Raw genomic sequence first — 23873 nt, 5'->3', positions numbered from 1 at the left:
GTTAACTAGGTAACAATGTAAAGTAGTGTTCTAGTTAACTAGGTAACAATGTAAAGTAGTGTTCTAGTTAACTAGGTAACAATGTAAAGTAGTGTTCTAGTTAACTAGGTAACAATGTAAAGTAGTGTTCTAGTTAACTAGGTAACAATGTAAAGTAGTGTTCTAGTTAACTAGGTAACAATGTAAAGTAGTGTTCTAGTTAACTAGGTAACAATGTAAAGTGGTGTTCTAGTTAACTAGGTAACAATGTAAAGTAGTGTTGTAGTTAACTAGGTAACAATGTAAAGTAGTGTTCTAGTTAACTAGGTAACAATGTAAAGTAGTGTTCTAGTTAACTAGGTAACAATGTAAAGTAGTGTTGTAGTTAACTAGGTAACAATGTAAAGTAGTGTTCTAGTTAACTAGGTAACAATGTAAAGTAGTGTTGTAGTTAACTAGGTAACAATGTAAAGTAGTGTTGTAGTTAACTAGGTAACAATGTAAAGTAGTGTTCTAGTTAACTAGGTAACAATGTAAAGTAGTGTTCTAGTTAACTAGGTAACAATGTAAAGTAGTGTTCTAGTTAAAAAGGTAACAATGTAAAGTAGTGTTCTAGTTAACTAGGTAACAATGTAAAGTAGTGTTCTAGTTAACTAGGTAACAATGTAAAGTAGTGTTCTAGTTAACTAGGTAACAATGTAAAGTAGTGTTCTAGTTAACTAGGTAACAATGTAAAGTAGTGGTGTAGTTAACTAGGTAACAATGTAAAGTAGTGTTGTAGTTAACTAGGTAACAATGTAAAGTGGTGTTCTAGTTAACTAGGTAACAATGTAAAGGAGTGTTGTAGTTAACTAGGTAACAATGTAAAGTGGTGTTCTAGTTAACTAGGTAACAATGTAAAGTAGTGTTCTAGTTAACTAGGTAACAATGTAAAGTAGTGTTCTAGTTAACTAGGTAACAATGTAAAGTAGTGTTCTAGTTAACTAGGCAACAATGTAAAGTAGTGTTCTAGTTAACTAGGTAACAAGGTAAAGTAGTGTTCTAGTTAACTAGGTAACAATGTAAAGTAGTGTTGTAGTTAACTAGGTAACAATGTAAAGTAGTGTTCTAGTTAACTAGGTAACAATGTAAAGTAGTGTTCTAGTTAACTAGGTAACAATGTAAAGTAGTGTTCTAGTTAACTAGGTAACAATGTAAAGTAGTGTTCTAGTTAACTAGGTAACAATGTAAAGTGGTGTTCTAGTTAACTAGGTAACAATGTAAAGTAGTGTTGTAGTTAACTAGGTAACAATGTAAAGTAGTGTTCTAGTTAACTAGGTAACAATGTAAAGTAGTGTTCTAGTTAACTAGGTAACAATGTAAAGTGGTGTTCTAGTTAACTAGGTAACAATGTAAAGTAGTGTTCTAGTTAACTAGGTAACAAGGTAAAGTAGTGTTCTAGTTAACTAGGTAACAATGTAAAGTAGTGTTCTAGTTAACTAGGTAACAATGTAAAGTAGTGTTCTAGTTAACTAGGTAACAATGTAAAGTAGTGTTGTAATTAACTAGGTAACAATGTAAAGTAGTGTTGTAGTCAACTAGGTAACAATGTAAAGTAGTGTTCTAGTTAACTAGGTAAAAATGTAAAGTAGTGTTGTAGTTAACTAGGTAACAATGTAAAGTAGTGTTCTAGTTAACTAGGTAACAATGTAAAGTAGTGTTCTAGTTAACTAGGTAACAATGTAAAGTAGTGTTCTAGTTAACTCAATTCTCGACATGCGGATCCGACCCCAAACAGTTTTGGAAGACTGTCAAAACCATGGAAAATAAAAACACATCCTCTCAACTACCCACGGCAATCAAATCTGAGGACATTGTCATCTCAGATAAAGCCTCCATGGTGGACTGTTTTAACAAGCACTTTGTTAGGGCTGGTCATGCTTTTGCAACTGCTGCCTCAACCCCTAGCACTGGTCCCCCCCCAAGCACTCCGTGCTTCTCCTTCCAGCCAGTAGAGGAGAGTGAGGTGCTTAGGGAGTTGCTTAAACTGGACCCTTATAAATCAGCTGGGCTGGATGATCTGGACCCTTTCTATCTGAAATTAGCAGCTCACATTGTCTCAGCCCCCATCACCTGTCTGTTCAACCTCTCCCTGCAAACCTCAGAATTCCCCATGGACTGGAAATCTGCTGCTGTCATCCCACTCTTCAAGGGAGGTGACAAGTTAGACCTAAACTGTTACAGGCCTATATCCATCCTACCCTGCCTCTCCAAAGTCTTAGAGAAACTGGTCAACAATCAGCTCACCCACCATCTGGAGTCCTATAGTATCTTCAGCACTACGCAATCCGGCTTTAGATCTGGCTACGGTTGTGTCTCTGCAACACTTAAAGTGCTAAACGACATCATATGCGCCTTTGACTCCAAGCACTACTGTGTAGCTGTATTTATTGACCTGGCTAAGGCCTTTGACTCCGTGGACCACTGCATCCTGCTTGACAGACTCAAGGATGTTGGACTCGCAGAGGAATGACTGGCATGGTTTAACAACTACTTCTCTGGTCGTGTGCAGTCTGTGAGAGCTGAAGGCCTGCTGTCTGACCCAATGTCCCTGTCCATGGGTGTCCCCCAGGGCTCCATTCTGGGTCCAACACTATTTAATATTTTTATAAATAACATTGCTCACGTGGCTGGAAACTCTTACATCCATCTGTACGCTGACGACACCATTCTTTACACGTCTGGCCCCTCTCTGAACACCGCCCTGACCGATCTCCAACACAGCTTTAATAGCATCCAATATGCCTTCTCCAACCTCCATCTTCTCCTAAACACAGATAAAACTAAATGCATGATCTTTAATCGGACCCTACCCCAAGCCTCCTGTCCCCCAAAAATCACCTCACTGGATGGGTCAGTACTAGAATTTGTCAACACATACAAATATCTAGGTATCTGGCTCGATAGTTCACTCTCCTTCCAAACCCACATCAATAACCTACTCACTAAAGTCAGAACAAGAATTGGTTTCCTGTACCGCAACAAAGCCTCCTTCACCCACTCTGCAAAATACACTCTGGTAAAAATGACCATCCTGCCAATTCTGGACTATGGAGATATCATTTACAGGATTGCCCCCAAAAACCTTCTCAATAAACTGGACGTCATCCATCACACTGCCATCCGCTTTGTCACCGGTGCCCCTTTCAATACACATCACTGCAACCTGTATTCCCAAGTCAACTGGCCATCACTCCACACCAGGAGTATCTGGTATCAGTTCATCTATAAATCCATCATCGGCAAATCCCCCCCCCTACCTCTGCTTACTACTGAACTTCTCATCCAGCACTCGCAATCTCCGCTCCAACAAATATATCACTCTGGTCCCCCCCAAAGTCCGCACCTCCTTTGGCCGTCACTCTTTTCAGTTTGCTGCCCCCACTGACTGGAATGCGTTGCAGTTGTCACTAAAACTCACCACTTTTATAGCATTACCCACTTTTAAACACTCACTTTCAGATGTTGTCTCGGATCACTGCACTTGCTTTTAAGATAACTTCCCCCTGCTGTAATGTATAGATATTTTTGATACTGTATTGCACTCATGTTTTATATTGTATATATCGTGTTTTGTATCGTATATACTGTGTTGTGTTCTGTGTACTGACTTGTCTCTGTTCTGCCAATTGGCCAGATCGTCGTTGCAAATGAGAATTTATTCTCAACTGACCTATCTGGTTAAATAAAGGTTAAATAAAAATAAAAAACTAGGTAACAATGTAAAGTAGTGTTGTAGTTAACTAGGTAACAATGTAAAGTAGTGTTCTAGTTAACTAGGTAACAATGTAAAGTAGTGTTCTAGTTAACTAGGTAACAATGTAAAGTAGTGTCTTAGTTAACTAGGTAACAATGTAAAGTAGTGTTCTAGGTAACTAGGTAACAATGTAAAGTAGTGTTCTAGTTAACTAGGTAACAATGTAAAGTAGTGTTGTAGTTAACTAGGTAACAATGTAAAGTAGTGTTATAGTTAACTAGGTAACAAGGTAAAGTAGTGTTCTAGTTAACTAGGTAACAATGTAAAGTAGTGTTGTAGTTAACTAGGTAACAATGTAAAGTAGTGTTCTAGTTAACTAGGTAACAATGTAAAGTAGTGTTCTAGTTAACTAGGTAACAATGTAAAGTAGTGTTGTAGTTAACTAGGTAACAATGTAAAGTAGTGTTGTAGTTAACTAGGTAACAATGTAAAGTAGTGTTGTAGTTAACTAGGTAACAATGTAAAGTAGTGTTCTAGTTAACTAGGTAACAATGTAAAGTAGTGTTCTAGTTAACTAGGTAACAATGTAAAGTAGTGTTCTAGTTAACTAGGTAACAAGGTAAAGTAGTGTTCTAGTTAACTAGGTAACAATGTAAAGTAGTGATGGTTGTTTGCGTGCCGGGTGAAGTTAGCAAAACATTTAACCTGCCAGCTAGCAAGAGAAACATCATGTCACTCTCCAAAGGTCTAAAGAGGAAAGTTGACGGTGGAAACAGGGCATACATTTCTAAATAAATAATATAATACATAAACGTATTACTTGTAAACTATTATGTATTCTAAGTGCTCTCGTAGTGTATTATCGTATTTGCTGAGTGGTAGAAACTGTATGAAACAGTCATCTTGTCGAAAGAACAGCGCAGAGAGAGAGAGAGAGAGAGAGAGAGAGAGAGAGAGAGAGAGAGAGAGAGAGAGAGAGAGAGAGAGAGAGAGAGAGAGAGAGAACAACTGTTATTATTTAGGAACCTCTTCAGCCCGTCAGTGGCGGGGCTGAATCTGTCAGGACAATACAAACTCATTGAGTACACCGTTCCTCTGTGCCTAGAGACCTTTAGACTGCCTTTCTCCTCAGTTGCGTCTGTGCTCCATTTCATTACTGCAGCTGCAAGACTTGAAAAGGACAACAATAATGATGAATGTTCAAAGCCCTTCGGCTGTCTACCTCAGAGGTTCCCAAACTTTTTTTAACCAAGGCACCCCTGAAGCTTTCCCCCTTCTCCAAGGCACCCCAACTCTACAAAGATTTTAAAAATGCCTCGGAGCTTAAACTAAAAACAATACACGATGAATTGGTTTGAAAATGTGTGTTTATATATAATACATAAGTATTGCCCCAATGCATTTTAACAAGATAATAAAAGTCATAAATGAACTGTAATGGATGGGCAAGAATGCATAGGTCAGTCAAACTATCGCTAAATTAAATAAAATTGTGGCCCTCAAGGATTGTACAATATGGGAGGAGACTCAGAGGGAATTCTTCACACAAATAAAATATCAAAGGCCTGTATAATCAATCAATGGAACAATGCTTTTTTGGGGGGCTTAAAATAATGCCTTAAAATGTAATTCTCATTTCAATGCTCATTCTGAGATTATTATTTCACATCTGAACCAAACGGGTAACTCACAACTATAATCATTTAACAATAATAATCATGACAGAATTGTAAAAATTGAGAGAAATACAAAACAAAGAAATATGTTGTGCGCATTATTGGGACACATGCGCCTGCTTTTGGGAGCAGAGTCTCTTTATGCGGGGAGAGATAGTGGACAGCGCGACACGCAGGTCCTGTTCCACTGACAGTCGCGTGCGTGTCTTGTTCTTGACGTATGCTAGAGAAGAAAAAGCCAGCTCGCACAAGTAGGAGGTTGGGAAGGGTAAAAGCACCTTGATGGCGCTCTCTGAGAGAGATGGATATTCATGTCCCACAAGCAGTCAAAACCTATCCAAACCTAGCTCACCATGTTTGAGCTTCAGTGTGCGGTCCATAATGAGCTCTGCCAGTTCATCTTGAGCTTTGCTGCTCAAACTAGCGGCTGATGCTGATGAGAGGGGGTTGAACGGATCCCGGAGCCAGTCGAAGTCTTCGTTCATTGGAGGGAAATAGGACTCAAATCTCTCCTCCAGCATACGTAGGTGCGCAGCGATCAGATTCAAGAAAGACGCTGACTTGTGTGCTGCGTCATTGGCCGTCAACGTAAACATTTAAATGTTTTTCTTCGTGCTCACTGACAAAAGTTATCAGTTCATCTCGGAGCTCATAGACACGGGATAACACCTTGCCCCGCGACAGCCAGCGGACCTCTGTGTGTAATAAGAGCCCCTCATGCTCGGACCCCATCTCATTGCACAATGTGCTGAACAGCCGTGACTTCAGCGGGCGTGATTTGACATAATTAACCATTTTCACCGCTTGGTCCAAGACTTCAGTGAGGAGTAGTTAGTTAGTAACTAGTAGGCCTAGTTAGTAAATTAATATCTTTCAAATCTGAGAAATATATATTTTATTTGCTTATGAACTCCATTGCACATGTAATAAACAAACGTTTTTTTTTTTTTACGAGCAGATTTGGCGGCACCCACTTTGGGAACCTCTGATCTACCTCCTACCTTCCTAGCTGACCACTCGCCCACAATAAACGTACCCCTGCACGTTTTTTCCTCCACATGGAGCTGTCTGCAAGGCACGCACACCATTCAATCTAGTTTTGACTCCATAAGTGATCAGGCAGAATTTTGTTCTGTTTAATTGCATCACTCTACTGCACAAATCAATCTAGCTACTGTGAAGCTTGCTATCAATTGGTAGCTAGTTAATAATGTGGCTGCATTTTCTAGACGGCAGTGTCCTCATAAAACTCATCTGCTACATTGCAAACATTTGCTTGCTAGCTAACATAGGACCACACTGTAGCTAGCTAGTCCTCTGCTTGCTAGCTAACCCACGCTGTTGAAATTGATTGAAAACTTTATTAGAAGATTTGCAGAAGTAGGTACATGAAAGTACATATTACATACAAGGTCAACTAACAGGATAAAAACCCAAGAAAGCCACTGGCTTATTTCAATTGGGGTCCTTGATTCTCAATTCATCGTTACATGTAAGACAGACAAAAAAAACTAGTACTATCTACAAGATAATACAGACAAATAACTATTACTATCTACAAGATAAACATACATCCATCATGGGAAGAACAATACAACAAAACATAAGGTATGTACAGCGGGTAGGACAGGTGGGGACATACACCACCGGTGGGGGCGGGGGACAAAACACAAAGTATGTACAGTGGGTAGTTCGGGTCTTTTAATCTGATTTTTGATTTAGAGGGTCCAGTTACGGATTGCAGCCTCCTGTAAATGTTTTTTGAGAGTGGTTTTGAAGGTGGGCAGTGTTTTGCACTCCTTTAAGATTATAGGAAGGGCGTTCCACATTTTTACTGCATAGTTTGCAAACGAGTTTAACCCCTTGTTTGTGGTGCAACGCGGTTGAACGTGGTTCGTGGAGCTTCCTCTGGTGTTGTATGTGTGGACGTTGTTCACTTTTTGGAAGTATGTTGACAGGTACTTGGGTGTCTTTGTGGTGTAGCGTATCTTGAAGACCAGGCCCAGTGCAAGCTGCTGCTACAGGCTAGTTACAGGCCCGGATTAACCCCCTAGGGTGCCCTAGGGTGACCAGACTTGATGTGTGCCCCCAACACACACACCCTCCTACTTTGCAAGTGAAAGTGTGATATTTACGGTTGGTAAATGGTTATGGTTACAAAGAGCATATAACTACAGTACAGGCTCATCACAGTTGGGCCTAATGCCGTAGTATAGCCTTTACACTGATGCTCAAATCTGAATGCAACTCACATCACAATGCAACACGACTTTCTATATATAGGCTAATTATTTCCATCATAAACGGCCTGAGACTACATGCTAAACCATAACAAAGGGGGAAAATGCACATACTGTATACTACAATAAAACAAGCTCAATACCAACCAAGTCCAATAACGACTGTTGCAGGCATATAAGAATAAGAACATATTTTCTGTCAGCATTAATGAAGCTTACTACAGGTATTATGGAAATAAACAGCGCTAGCTCTCTCTTTGCCGCTCTGCTCACCTTCGTGATGCTGTATCAGACGTAGGCTATAGCCCTGTGCATCACACAGTTTACCTCAGCCACAGCCTCATATTAGCCCCAAATAATCATAAGTAAGCCTTACCTTTAGCAGAACTTATTTTTTCTTGATTTTACGCAGGCAAAGTTGTTTACTAAATCCTCAAAGTCCATCTCTTTGACCAACTCGGATTCAATTGCCAGCAGGGAATCTTATTATTATCAGGCCTCTCTTATTGCACTATAGTTCTCTCTCAACGCTTTGGCAGAGTCAGTCCTACAACTCCATCTAGTACTGGACAGTGGTTTTAGAGTCCTGCTGATGTTGAGGGTTGATTGGGAGTGGAGACAGGTGTGCAGGTTTGGCTGATGATCTAATTAGTGGGGACAAGCCTCACCTGCAGCGGAGAGCACGCTGTGCTCGAGCTGTGGGGGCGGGGGAGGGCGTGTGTGGAGGCCCCGCCGTAACACTGGGGGTGGGGGGGGGGGGGCACTTACACCGAACTCGCAATTATTTATCTTTTTATACACGATAGCCTAAATATAACCGTTAGTTTTGTACCTGTGTGGATGACTTCCAGTAAATATAGCCTATATTTTAAAAATGTGCGCAAAATATTTTAAAGGTCTCTTCATTGTCCGAATAATTTGGTGATAATGTTGGAACTTTTTTCTGGGAGGGGGTGCTGTAAATAAAGGAAGATTTAGATGTTCACAAATCATCTTTATTATGACAATAGAAAATGGTTCATATCAAAGAGGCATAGCCTATGTCACGCATGAACATATAAATCATGAAAAATCAAAACACATAGGCAATTCACATGCCCTTGAAGGTACAAATAAGTGTAGCCTACAACCATCCAGTTACCTAAGGATGTCACCACAATAAATATGAAGTGTCTCAGACTTTGCAAACAATAGTTAGGGGGGGGGGTCAGAATATGCCAGCATGAAAGGCAGGCTGCCATATTCTGACCCCCTCCCTCAAAATGCTCCCTGTTCCAACTACAAACATATGCTTTCTAGCAGTGGTGTAGGTGTCTGAAGTGGGTAGTCTATATTATAAAAGCAAACATTCTGAAATTGTTCGGTTTTTACATCAGTGGTGGATAAGAAGTGCAGTGAGCAAAACATGTAGGTTAACCACAATACATGTGAGGGGGGATAAATAATATAATACATAAACGTATTACTTGTAAACTATTATGTATTCTAAGTGCTCTCGTAGTGTATTATCGTATTTGCTGAGTGGTAGAAACTGTATGAAACACTCATCTTGTCGAAAGAACAGCGCAGATCACCGGCCAATCAGATAGCGACTGTTGGTGGAGGGGGTGTGACGAGCTGATTGCGGACAGGTGTCAGTGATCAGACTCGTTATCCTACTGGTCTATTTAACCTGTGTGTGTTTGTTCCCCCGGTAGTAGGAGGAGGCAGAGACACGCGGTCCAGTAGTATCTAGCTGCAGCGGGCCGAATGGAATGTGAGGACGGAATGGAATGTGGGGCCGAATGGAATGTGCCTTTCAGGACGGAAAGCGCCACCCAGCGGAGAACAGTTTCCAGTAGTGATAAATTGGAGTATTGCAGCGGAGAACAGTTTCCAGTAGTGTGCTATACAAATACAATGTATTACTATTATTATTATTATATTATTAAAGTGTGCTATACACTTTAACCATTTATTATTATTATTATATTATCATTGAGACAAAGTTACTAAAGTACATGGTTACAATAGCAGATGCTAGAAATTAATGCGTTACAGCAGCTCACTTAAGAAACAACAAAATAAATAAGTGGCAGGGGAACTCCTAACACTAGCATTATGATGCTTTTCAGTGGTCTAGTTTTTACCCTCTCTTAAAAGAGGATCTAGTTTTCAGTCTTTCTAGAAACACAAGCCACATGTTAGACCATTCCCGTGGTTACACAGTAAACCCCTAGCAGACGAAAGAACCCAGAGCATTTTATGGAACTCACCTAAGATCTTATGCATTTCCTCATGGCCAATCATGCGTGGGAAACACCTAGACGGAAAACACCCAACAACTGGCATTCTCCTTTATATACTATGTCCTTCATGAACGATTGATGCTCTCTCATGGCTGAACATTCAATACACACAATCAGTGAACGTTTTTGTAAACCACCAAGACATGAAATGCTAAGTCTATTTCACGTGTGACATAATGCTTACTCCTCCCAAAAAATCGCCAATACCTACTGTTTACAAGAGGGAATCCAGTTGGATTCTATTGAGTTTATCATTGAACCATTGAGTTTAACATTCCGATTTGTAGAACTGACTGATGAAGTGAGTCAAATGATGATCTCTAGCATTTATGAATGTTACATCTGTGATTTATGCAATACTTAACATGAAGCCTGAAAGACTCAGCATAGATTGTGTATTAGTTATACATAATTGTGACACCAACCACATGTACTTGATTCCCTCATAACCTAGGGTTAGATGGCACAGTCAAACCAAGAAATGGAACACGGATGGTGTTCCAAGTGCTATCCAGTTACCCCTAAACGCTGACCTTTCCTCAGTACCAAATCTTAACTCAGTAATGCAATACTGACGGCATCCTCTCGTGTTCCCAGTAGACTTCATATCAATAGGGTTTAGCTTTGTCAACAATACAGGGCAGTTCTACAAACAAGCCAGAGGATATACATACTGTATATGAGTAAATTAACTATACTTCATAAAATGTATTTTTCTTTTCTTTTTGCTCACACAATATATTAACAATATAAAACTCATAAGTAGTCACTGCAGCCGTTATCACAAGCTGTGCTCTTCTGTGTTCACTTACTTTTCCCAAAACTGACTTGTAATCTAAGTTGCCTAAACCAGATTGTCTACTTTTAAAAGGTCAGAGGACGGAACAGGTTTATTTGTTTATTTCTTTTATTGACAATCCGTGGCAGCTAGGAAGGAGGTAGGGTTGAATAGATAGAGGGATACCGTGTTAATTCTTGTAAACACACCTAAAATAAAAATTGGGTATAACATTTTACACGTCTTAAGTTTTACCAGGATGAAAATAGACAATATATATTTTGACAAATTTATTAAAAACAATATTACAACAAGATAATAAAAATACAATGAAAATAACAATGCAGCAGTGTAAAGGTGCAGGAAAAGGCACACATCAAATGTACAGGTGTACATACAGTATATACATACAAATTGTACACTTAAAATAAAAAAATATTCCCACAATGCTCCACAGAGACTAATAACAGAACAAAATATAAGAATAAAAATGGGCGCTCTGGTGGCACAGTGGTAAAGTCTCTGCGTCCTCACTGGCAGGTGAGTCAGTAGGATACAACAGTTTCCACCTTTGGTTAATATGGCAGCAGTGTCTTTCTGTGTGGCTAGAGCACTAACAAGCACACAAGATGTAAAACAAAAACTATAAAGTCAGGAAGGAGACGTATATCACAATAGACCAGTTTGTGCTGTCAAGGGGCTCTCTGACAGCTCTTTCAACTTGTGCTCTAGCCAAGGCATGAATACACTGCTGCTATGTTCGACAAATGTGGACACTTGGTTGGTTGAGTGTACAATGGCAGCTCCGTCAGTATACATCCATCAGGGTACAGAGCCTTTGGAAATGCGAGAGCCGGGGCCGGGGAGACGCGAGGGAGGGTCCGTGGGAATCTTGGGAGAGAACACAAACGGGGTAAGGCAGGGTTTGGAAAGAAGGCAGGTTACTAGAAAAACACAAGGAGCAAGATAGTACCGTGAACATAAGGCTACGATCTGGCGATGAACTGCAGGTCTGGCAGGACCTCACTCTTTTCAGATTTCTCCTTGACCCACGCACCCGCTACCATTTTTACCACAGCAAAGCCGGCACCAAAAATCAACCCAAAAAATACCTTTCAATATCTTCACCGGACATGGGCTGGAAGTTTTGTCGTGCTGGCCCTCCCGCTTGGGATTCTGTAGACCGGGTTATGGTTACCCTTAAGCAACCCTCTGGCCTCATTGGTCCAAAAGGCAAACACCTGGCCATACCTTTCAAACAACAAAATACATTTTAAGTATTGGATAGCAAAAGGCTATGGCCTTGATGCCTGGGCTTTTTCCAATATCTTTTTAATGATGTTATACTGATAGAATGTGGGTGTTAACTTATGCATCCAACAAATGCTCCATTAAGTTTCAGATGTTTTACATCTTCTGCCAGTGACCCTATACATTAAGTGTTACCAAAATGAATACACATATTGGTCAGGGCTGTCATACCCTTGTATTTTGAAACGCTCCATGAGAAAGAGACACCACCACTTGCGGATCCGAGGCATGTCCGTCTGAAATAAATTACAGCGACCCGGATAATCTTTTGTCCATAATGTATTCCTTCTCTTCGAGATGAATAGTATGGTGCAACATAAACATTATTTTAACTAGCCTAATTGTTCTGTGGTTAAATGGTATTCTAACTTACCACATGGAACTCAAACCCTGTGTTCAGGACAAGGGACAGGGTGTACTGGAACAGACAAAGCGGAAGGCAATTTTATTCATAATGTTGACACACACACACACACACACACACACACACACAGCGGGGTGATGAGGAGGAACACATACACACACACAGGACTTTTGTGGCCCTAAGCGAGACCATTCCTCTTATTTACCATCTGTACATACCTGCACATACATAGTATATGTTATAATAGTAATAGTTAATATAACATAATAGTTATATTTGCACTCCGGTTACATGCCAAACTTACTGCTGGTGGTGATACTGCTACTGCTGGTGGTGATACTGCTACTGCTGGTGGTGATACTGCTACTGCTGGTGGTGATACTGCTACTGCTGGTGGTGATACTGCTACTGCTGGTGCTGATACTGCTACTGTTTCAGCACACTCAGAAACACACACACACACACACACACACACACACAGCGGGGTGATGAGGAGGAACACATACACACACAGGACGTTTGTGGCCCTAAGCGAGATCTTTTCGCTGTACTGTACTTGTACTGTACATTGACAATACATTTGAATCGAATCTAATCTAATAACTAAGGCAATTGAAATATAACAGAACTTTAAACTAGACAGAGATTAACTGTATGTAGACAGAGAGATGAACTGTATGTAGACAGAGAGATGAACTGTATGTAGACACAGATGAACTGTATGTAGACACAGATGGACTGTATGTAGACAGAGAGATGAACTGTATGTAGACAGAGATGGACTGTATGTAGACAGAGAGATGAACTGTATGTAGACACAGATGAACTGGATGTAGACAGAGATGGACTGTATGTAGACAGAGAGATGAACTGTATGTAGACAGAGATGGACTGTATGTAGACAGAGAGATGAACTGTATGTAGACTAGTGCTGTCCCAAACGACTATTTTTCTAACGATTAATCTAGCGATTATTTTATCGATTAGTCGATTAGTCTAACGACTAATTTATCGGTAAGTCTAACGATAATTTTTGTACTGATCGGGAAAAAAATAAATAATAATAAATACGTATTTGTCTCCACCTCACTGCTATGTTTAGCCAACTTGAATGCCAACATGGCCATTTAGAAGTCTGTCCATCACCACAACACATAGCTAGCTAGTAGCTACATAGCTAGCTAACGTTACTCTCGCTGCTATGTTATGATTAGCTAAATTGATGCTAACGTAGCATGCGAGCTACGAGCTAGATAACGTACAGTAGGTGCGAGCACCACAATGACAATAGGCTACCGTAGCTAGCCAGCTACATAGCTAACGTTACTAACACCAGAAGACAAGACATACGAACTGTGGTGAGCTACATTGCTTGTGTAACATTAGCTAGTAGCTATCCATTTTTCACTCATACACTTAATTGTCTCGCCTGGTAAAATAAAGGTTTAAAAAAAAAAAATAAAAAAAAAATCGCCATTTTGTTTATTTACGACTAACCGACGCATATTACGCGTACCGACGTATTGACGTAGTCGATGACGTCGACGACGTCGACTAATCGTAACAGCCCTAATGTAGACAGAGATGGACTGTATGTAGACAGAGAGATGAACTGTATGTAGACAGAGAGATGAACTGTATGTAGACAGAGATGGACTGTATGTAGACAGAGATGGACTGTATGTAGACAGAGAGATGAACTGTATGTAGACAGAGAGATGAACTGTATGTAGACACAGATGAACTGGATGTAGACAGAGATGGACTGTATGTAGACAGAGAGATGAACTGTATGTAGACAGAGAGATGAACTGATATGTATGCTGATAATGTTAGATGATAAATAGTAGATGATAGATGATACTGTTAGATGATAGATAGTATAGATGATAATGTTAGATGATAAATAGTAGATGATAGATGATACTGTTAGATGATAGATAGTATAGATGATAATGTTGGATGATAAATAGTAGATGATATATGATACTGTTAGATGATAGATAGTATAGATGATAATGTTAGATGATATATAGTAGATGACAGATGATACTGTTAGATGATAGATAGTATAGATGATAATGTTAGATGATAAATAGTAGATGATAGATGATACTGTTAGATGATAGATAGTATTTAATCAGAAATAAAAGAACCAAATACATCCCCCTTTCTGGATTCCATACAATTAAAACAAATCTCAACAGATAAAAAAGAATTATTAAAGAAGAAAATAACAGAATTGGAAATATTAGGAATTATAAAAACATTTTCATGTAAAAAGGCCCCAGGGATGGATGGATTCCCTATAGAGTTCTACTCAGCCTTCTGGCATAGAATTGCTCCATTGTTCATGCAAATGATAAGCTATATGTCTCTTAAATCGGTTTTACCACAATCCATGTATCAAACAATTATTTCAGTTATATTAAAACCAGGAAAGTCTGGTGAGTCACCTTCAGACTATCGACCCATAAGCTTAATAAATTGTGACAATAAAATACTAACAAAAATCATAAGTAATAGAATTGCAACAGTTCTACCTGAGTTAGTCCACATTAATCAAACAGGGTTTATTAAAAATAGACATTTACAAACAAATACAAGAACCTGCTTTAATATTATACAGTACGCAAAAAGGCATAACATAGATCTATCAATAATGGCAGTAGATGCGGAAAAAGCCTTTGATAGAGTTGAATGGGCTTATTTATTTAAAGTATTAGAAGCATATAATTTCCCAGAGGAAATTATTAATTTTATAAAATTACTATATAAACATCCTAAAGCAAAAATATATACTAACAATACATTATCTGCAGAATTTACTTTAGAGAGGGGCACCAGACAAGGTTGCCCCCTATCTCCACTTCTTTTCGCTCTGGCAATAGAACCACTGGCAGAAAAAATTAGACAAGATCCCTATGTATCAGGCATAAGCATGGGCAAAAATAACTTTAAGATAAATTTATTTGCGGATGATATTCTGTTATATTTAACGAACATAGATAAATCTATAGTCCCTTTGTTAAAAATATTCTCTGAATTCTCGGATATCTCAGGATATAAAATAAACATGGATAAAACTGAAATAATGGCAATTGGTAAACAAAAAAGAATAAACCCAGAATTACAATTACCATTTAAGTGGACAAAAAATATTAAATATTTAGGTTGCTTAATTAGTGACAAAAAAACTCAGATCTATAGAGAGAACTTTATTCCACTACTCAATAACATGAAAGAGACTTTAAGTAAATGGAAAAATCTTCCTATAAATCTGACAGGCAGAATAAACTTGTTTAGGATGGCATGGCTTCCTAAGTTTCTTTTTTTGTTTTCAATTATACCAATAACTCCACCCAAAAAGTACTTTAATATGGTATACTCAGCCATAACAGATTTTATATGGGCAGGGAAAACACACAGAATTAGAAGGAATATTTTACACCTTCCTATGTCAGAGGGGGGCTTTAACCTTCCAGACTTGGAGCTATACCAACTGGCCGCCCAGGGGTTCTATCTGAGGCATATAGTCCAACACACAGCAGAAGAACAATGGATCCACATTGAAGATTCAGGTGTACATCCCCAAAACCTCTTAACTCTTTTATTTTCAGAACATAAGACTAAGAAAAAAGGAAACTTTATTGTAAATAATATAGAAACGTCATGGAAAAAAATTAAGAGGATACTGGGAGAATCAATATCAATCCCAAAAAGTACTATTTTGTGGAATAATCCTTGGATAGCTCTTCAGAATGCTACAATAAATTGGTCTACATGGAGAACAAGGGGAATAGAAACTATAAACGACTTAGTAGGAGGGGATACCATTATTCCATGGCACGACTTCCAAAGTAAATATAAGTTGGCCAACGCTGAATATTTCAGATACATGCAGCTAAGAAGCTACATAAATCTAAATTTTAATTTAAAATCATTTGGGCAGCAGAGTACAATTGAGGATATCATATTTGATGGAGAAATTGATAAGAATTTGATAGGTAAAATTTATAGAACTCTACAGAAGTCCTATGTAGCTGAAAAACTGTTAGAAAGTAGGATTGAGATGTGGAATCGAGACCTAGGAAGAACAGATATAGGTTTAAAATGGAAAGAGTGTTGGAATACTACAAATGACATGACAGTTAATGAAAATCTACGTTTAATCCAATATAAAATAATGTATAGAGTCTACCACACGCGAGATAAAATCCATAAGTATTATAGTAATGTATCAGATAACTGTTTAAAGTGTGGAAAAAAAGACTCACTAATACACGCATTCTGGGAGTGTCCCAGAGTACAGAAAACCTGGGTTGACATAGAACATTGGCTCTCAGGGGTACATAAGGAAAGATTCAAATTTGATCCTTCAATCTGTCTTTTCCAGGATGTAGCCACAGTAAGATACCCTAGGGGGTGGATAATTATGTACTCATCAATTATATTTAAAAAACTAATACTTGGAAGTTGGAAATCAATTAAACCTCCAACACTACAACAATGGAAAAACGAAATTCTTTATTATACCAATATAGAGAAGAATTTAGCCATAGACAATAATAAGAAAGATCAGTTTGAAAAGATATGGGGAGAGATAGTGAAGGCCTTAGCTAAGACGTAAAGATAGTGCAAGAAACATAGTACTAAGAGATTAATTTGAGTATGCATTAGAATTATTAGTTAGATAAAGTATAGGGGGTAAACTGGGATAGACTTTAGACGGTTTAAAAAAAAAAAAAAAGTGGGGCTTTGGGATGTTAGGATGTGTTGTGATGTTTGTCAAGGTGTGATGTGTTGTGATGTTTGTCAAGTTGTGATGTGTTATGATGTATATCAAGCTGTGAGGTGTGGTGATGTATGTCAAGTTGTGATGTGTTGTGATGTATGTCAAGTTGTTGTGATGTGTTGTGATGTATGTCAAGTCGTGATGTGTTGTGATGTATGTCAAGCTGTGATGTGTGTGATGTATGTCAAGTTGTGATGTGTAGTGATGTATGTCAAGTTGTGATGTGTTGTGAGGTATGTCAAGCTGTGATGCGTTGTGATGTATGTCAATTTGAGATGTGTTGTGGTGTTTGTCAAGTTGTGATGTATTGTGATGTTTGTCAAGTAATGTGTGTATAATGTTTTGTGTAAAAAGAAAATGGAAAATGAAAATAAAATCTTACAAAAAAAAAGATGATAGATAGTATAGATGATAATGTTAGAAGATAAATAGTAGATGATAGATGATACTGTTAGATGATATAGTATAGATGAAAATGTTAGATGATAAATAGTAGATGATAGATGATACTGTTAGATGATAGATAGTATAGATGATAATGTTAGATGATAAATAGTAGATGATATATGATACTGTTAGATGATAGATAGTATAGATGATAATGTTAGATGATAAATAGTAGATGACAGATGATACTGTTAGATGATAGATAGTATAGATGATAATGTTAGATGATAAATAGTAGATGATAGATGATACTGTTAGATGATAGATAGTATAGATGATAATGTTAGAAGATAAATAGTAGATGATAGATGATACTGTTAGATGATATAGTATAGATGAAAATGTTAGATGATAAATAGTAGATGATAGATGATACTGTTAGATGATAGATAGTATAGATGGTAATGTTAGATGATAGATGACAGATGATAGGTACTAACATATATGATAGATGATAAATAATAGCTCATGACTAGCACTGTCTCTCAGACATTATACACGATAGAATAGCCATTACACTCGACAATGTGGACATTAAACATGATGTTATGGACCTTATACACGATATTATGGACGTTATAAACGATATTAAAGTCATTTATTCCTTCCAGAGGCTGTTTTATGTTGCAATGTTTGCAGCCGTGACGCCATTTTGCTACTTCCGTTAGCGCTGCGCTAGCTCAGTCATGGCCTCATATATAGAGATGCTCCGATCAGGGTTTTTGGTGCCGATCACCGATCACCGATCACTGGAATCAGTGATCTGCCGATCCGATATCACCGATCACCGATCACAGCGTCGAAAATGGCAATTGAAGCATTCTATTTATTGTGTAGCATTATTTATGTTTTTAATTATTCTTAACACCATTGACATTGTATATTAAGTATTCAAATGAAATTAGGAGATGAGAAAGTATCATGAATTGACAACCATCTGTTTTATTGAATTCACAACACCCTGTAGCTTACTTCAGGAAAAACAAATAAAATGTGAAAAAAAAAATCATAATAAAATAAAATGTACACTGTCACATCAAATGTGCAACATTCCACTCGAATGAGAGGAACTAGGGGCTCTTAGAGAACTTGGAGCTTATAGTATACAGTAGCTTTCCTGAGGAACAATAAACATACCCAAACTAAACTGCAACATAAACAGGCTATAGCCAAATATAAAATAAGTCATATTTAGGAGGAGATAAGACAGCAAGTCAGCAATAATCAATAAAACAAAAAAACAAAACATTGCACCTAAGGAGATTTCAGACTCAAACCTTACTTCTTAAGCAGCATCACTGGCAGATTAATAATTATTTATAATGATTATAATAATAATAATAATAATAATTATTATTATTATTATATATAATTATTCTAATTAAAAATTAATAATAAGATAATGACAATAAAGTCCATAAATAAAATAAATAAAGATTAGCCTTGAGAAATACAAGCATCTCAGCGTTTTTGGCACTCAGCCTGTTCCTCTTATCATCTAAAATATGTCCTGCTATGCTGAAAAGTCACTCGCTATCTACACTTGTGCAAGGTGCACAGAGGAAGACCTAAAACTCGCGCGCTAATAGTTGTTGTATGCTATATTTCCAGACTGGCGACGCCATTTTGTAAACTGATCGGTCGTGTTTGATCGGCCGTTTTGAGAACTCCGATCAAAACCGATCAAGGCCATATCGGCCGATACCGATCGGCGCCGATCAGATCGGAGCATCTCTACTCATATATGACAAAATAGCCATTACACTCGACAATGTGGACATTAAGCACTATATTATGAACGTTATACACGATATTATGAACGTTATACACGATATTAAAGTCATTTATTACCTTTCAGAGGCTGTTCAATGTTGCATTGTTTGTAGGCCGCGCCTTCATCCTAACTACTTCCGTTTTCACCAAGCTAGCTTTGTCGTGGCCTCATACACGATAAATAGTCATTACACTCGACAATGTGGACATTAAGCACTATATTATGAACATTATACACGATATTATGAACGTTATACACGATATTAAAGTCATTTATACCTTTCAGAGGCTGTTCAATGTTGCTATATTTAGGCCATCTTGCTACCTCCGTATGTGCTTTCTGTCGTAATAAACTGTAACACACGACTGTTATATATACATATACATATACATACATACATATACATAGCACGTTAGGGTTAGTTTCTACTTACTCTGTAGTGAGCCATGGCAGTAATCTAAATCTGAATCTCTCGGTAGATAATAACTGACTGATGTCTTCAAACGTTCACCAAGACAACTTCCCTGACAGCAATCAACACACAGGCTCGCTCGTGCTAAGCGCATGCGCAGATAGCAATCAACACACAGGCACATTCCATTCGGCCCCACATTCCATTCGGCCCCACATTCCTTTCGGCCCCACATTCCAGCTGCAGCTGGACCCTTCTCCAAGTCAACCTATATAGGCACAGGTGTGCTACATCAGCCAATCAGGCCTCCTCTCCCCACTGCCATCCTGCAACACAATCAGAACAAGACAGCAGTGGAGGGAGGAGACCGTAACAACAGAGCACTCACAGAACAGGTGGTTAATGTGTTCTGTGTCCGTGCATCCGTGGGGGCAGCTCTCAGTTTTTGCTATGTGCAGCCTATGCAAGAATTCCCTATGGGGAGACAACCATGAGCAGCCATCCAGGCAATGTCTTTTTGTTTATTGTTTATTTTTATTTTGTTACCAGCCACAAGATGGCCGCATCGTGAGTGAACGCGTCTCGAGCTCAAGTCTGCCTACTTCTAATATAGTAGCTCCTTTATTCTGATCCGTTCATTTATGACTTAAGTCTATTTTTATGTTTGCCGCCTATTTGATTTTGTTGCCTAGTTGAGTTTGTTGCCTCTGCTACAATGGATAATGCCCAGATCTCACTACAAACTTTGTGGGATGCCATTCAACAGTCTAAGACGGCCATGCTGGCGCACTTTAATTCAAAAGTTGACCCCATTCAAAGTAGTCTTCTCAAGATAGAGAACTCCCTGACAACTTTGGGAGAGCAAGTTGAACTGTTGGAGCAGCGCGTCGGGGCCAATGAGGAAAATGTTATCGATGCAGTTACTCGGATTCAACAACTCGAGAAAGTCAACTCCTACCTGATAGACAAGGTCGACGACCTGGAGAACCGGAGCCGACGCTCCAATCTCCGTTTCATTGGAGTCCAGGAGACCGCAGAAAGTGGGGATATGATCGGTTTCATGTCCCGATTGATCCCGCAACTCCTGAATCAAGAGAATTTCTCCACTCCGCCGATCATTGAGAGGGCACACCGTTCGCCCACTGTTCGTCAGAGCGGCAGTGACAAACCCAGGGCAATCCTGGTCAAGATGCTGAACTTCCAGGACAAGGTGAAAATCCTACGCCTTGCCAGGGAGAAGAATAAACTGGAACACAACGGATCACGCATCTCCATCTATCCTGACTTCAGTGCTGAGCTGATGAAGAAACGCCGGTGCTTTGATCCAGTCAAACGCAGACTGCGCGATCTCAATATGAAATACTTTTTTAGGTATCCCTGCACGTTGTGTGTTACTGTTGAAGGGAAACAACAGCGTTTCAGCTGTCACCGACTTGCTGAAGACACCTTCATGTCAGCGCCAACGTCTCCGGAGTCAATGAAAACCTACTGAGACGCGACTGCGATGCCTCTAATACGGGTGAAGTTTGACTACTCTATTTTTGTTTATAGTTGGTGATGCAACAGGTATGAGCTCTGAGTTATTCTTGTTTATTTACACTTTGCCTGTGCTAATCTGACTGTTTCATCACTATACTATCGAGCCTGTTATATTTCTTATTTTACTTGTTAGAGCCTCACAAGTGTAGGCCTACTCTCTACTGCCCCAAGTGGTCGGTGTTTAACACTGCTTATAACATATTAAATACTCTTGTTTGAGCTATGTTCTCTCTTCTTATTTTTTTTCTATTAAGGCAGACTGAGCCTTGAGTTTAATAGGTGACTTTCACCAACAGTTCTGTTTACTCACTGGAATGCTCTGGGTTACTGTGCCCGGGGTTGATGGGTCGTTCTTGATGGGTCTGTTTTTTTGTGTTCTTTGTGTTTCTGTATGTATGTGTGCTGTGTGTGTGATGTCATTTTCTGTATGTATGTGTGCTGTGTGTGTGATGTCATTTTCTGTATGTATGTGTGCTGTGTGTGTGATGTCATTGTACTCTTTAACTCTTACAACCACATTATTTTCTTCTTGATCTTAATACTTCTGAACCTATGTCTTATTAGTGACAGTATCTTTGTTAGTTGGCCCAACCAAACTGGATGATGTTAAAGGATTAAAAATAATCCATTTGAATATTAGGAGTCTTCTGCCCAAAATTGATTTACTTCGTGCATGGGTTGTTCTACACAAGCCTAATGTCATCACACTCTCCGAAACATGGCTGAATAGTAACATCTTAAATAATGAAATGAATCTCTCAAATTATGTTTTATATAGGTCGGATAGGTGTTCCAGGGTAGGAGGTGTCGCAATTTATGTTTCCTCTGACCTCGTATCTGAGTTAATTATACCTACAATCGAGCCTCTTCATTTTGAATGTGTTTTCGTTAAGGTTATTCTCCATGTAAATAAATATGTAACTATTGGTAGCATATATAGACCTCCCTCTTCACCTGCTGACTCCTTTAACTGCCTCTTCTAGAAATGAAATAGTACTATTGGGTGATTTTAATAAAAATTGGCTGGATAAGACCTCTGACAAAGAAAAAAAGCTACTTAGTAGTCTAAACCCGGCTCCTGTGTAATAACCTGTAAAGATGGTACTCCCCTTCATCAAGTTGACAATATTAAATATCTCGGTCTATGGCTGGACACCAATTTTTCATTTAAACTTCATATTGAGCATGTGTTACGTAAAGTTAACTTTGGAATCAGTGTCCTATATCGCTCTCGGAACTGCTTTACACACAGTGTCCGAAAAAAACTGGTAACCCAACTTATATTCCCAATTCTGGACTACTGTGATGTGGTATACCAAACTGCTTCAAAATCTGACCTGGCTCCTCTCAACACTGCTTACAATAGAATGTGCAGATTTGTCCTTGGCTGTCCCTTTCATACTCACCACTGTACAATGTATCAAGCACTCAAATTACCATCCATAAATATTAGACGACAAATTCACTGGCTTCAAATTCTATTTAAATGTATTTATTTAAACTATCCTTATTATTTAAAACAGTATCTTGTTCCTTTTATTTCAAATTATCAATTTAGGCACTCCTCGCAGCTTTACTTTTCTGTCCCCCATGCAAAGAAAACAGTAGGGAAAAGAGCTTTTATGTTCAAAGGCCCAGTAGACTGGAATAACCTGCCTCCAGACATTAGATCAATTTCATCTTTAGGTAGGTTTAAAAACGCCCTATCCTCCCACTTTGAGTTGCAATGTTCTTGTTTTCATTGAAGCTGTTACTTACGTTACTTGATTCCTTTATGACATTTCTTATATCACATAATGTGTATTCATTCTTTGTATTCTAGATCCAATCTCCCTCTGTTTACTAGCTGTTCTGTGGTTGAAATGTTTTTCATAATTTTTATTTGTGTGTGTTTTCGTGTTTTTTGTTGTTTGTTGTCTATTGTCTGTGTGTTGTATTGTAAACTGTACTGTTACCTGTCTGCTTCTGTTGTAATGTAATGTTTGTCATTTATGTTAGGACCCCCTCGAAAACGAGATGATGCATCTCAAGGGGTTTAATCCTAATAAAGAAATTCAAACTTCAAAAAAAAATCAAAAAAAATCAAAAGCACTTAATGGATCCCAGTCTAGGGGAACAATGAAACTTGAACTGTTTTAATTTGACTGTACTTGAAATTAACACATAAATTACACAATTGAATGTTTTCTACAGCATGTGGTTGAAAGTAACACTGTTTGAACGGCGTGTGTTTACCAGATGTCACGTTACGACCGCTAGCAAAACTTAATCTGAGCAGTTGGTAACCGACGGTAATGATGTTCTAATCCGGCCCAATGTCCACTAAACTGGAATTAACCGTTAATTATCTCCCACGCTGACACCTGTCTCCAGTTGTATTTACATCCTGCAGTTTGTAATTTATGAACTGTCATAGTGTGTCTGTACTGCAGCTGTATGAACTGTCATAGTGTGTCTGTACTGCAGCTGTATGAACTGTCATAGTGTGTCTGTACTGCAGCTGTATGAACTGTCATAGTGTGTCTGTACTGCAG

The sequence above is a fragment of the Nansenia antarctica genome (assembly GCF_963989245.1).
Source record: "Nansenia antarctica genome assembly, chromosome: 8".
NCBI classification, from domain to species: domain Eukaryota; kingdom Metazoa; phylum Chordata; class Actinopteri; order Argentiniformes; family Microstomatidae; genus Nansenia; species Nansenia antarctica.
This window is presented reverse-complemented; position numbering follows the sequence as displayed.